We start from the raw sequence: 781 nt of genomic DNA, 5'->3' as shown, positions 1-781 counted from the left end.
TAATCATGGGAATACAGATACAAGTCACAATGAGGTATCTTTATATACTCATGAGAATGGGCTGAAATTAAAGGATCAGACAATGCCAGGTGTTGTCAGAAAACTACTGCTTAGAGTTGTTCTCATAAGAGTTCTTTTTTTTTTTAAGCTTTTTTTTTAAATATTTATTTATTTTTATTTATTACATTTATTTATTGTGTGTGTGTGTGTGTGGCCAGCTCAGCCCACCAGGGGGCGCAGCTGGCTGGCATGTGGTGCTGGGGATCGAACCGCGGTCTCTGTGCTTTGCCAACCTTGTTCCAAGTAGGTGCTTTAGACCACTGAGCCATCTCTCCAGCCCCTAGATGTGATTCTTTAAAAATATTTTTTTTGCTCCAAGGACAGAGAGAGACAGCTATGCTTTCAAAAGATCATAAAGCAAAATCTCAAAAAACAAATTTGTGCGCCTGCACCTGTAGTCACAGCATTCAGAAAGCCACGACTCGGAGCAACCCTTCCAGAGCTTCCAACGATGCAAACAGCGCGCCGCAGCACGCCTGCCGTAGGGCCACCGGATGCAGCCCAGGCATAACCCAAATAAGTGCCACATGCTGCGTCCACACCACGGACATTCGGTAGCTTCGAAGCTAGGCATGGTGGGGCACACCCGTAATCCCAGCACTTGGGAGGCTGAGGCAAGATTACTGGAAGTTCAAGGCCTGCCTGGGATACAAAGTGGGTTGAAGGCTAGCCTGAACCTCAGAGCAGGAGCCCGTCTCAAGCAGAAAAAAAAAAAAAAAAA

The sequence above is a fragment of the Octodon degus genome, unplaced genomic scaffold (genome assembly GCF_000260255.1).
Source record: "Octodon degus isolate 3935 unplaced genomic scaffold, OctDeg1.0 scaffold00076, whole genome shotgun sequence".
Classification (NCBI taxonomy): domain Eukaryota; kingdom Metazoa; phylum Chordata; class Mammalia; order Rodentia; family Octodontidae; genus Octodon; species Octodon degus.
The sequence above is the reverse complement of the archived record's forward strand: the minus strand, read 5'-3'. Positions refer to the sequence as shown.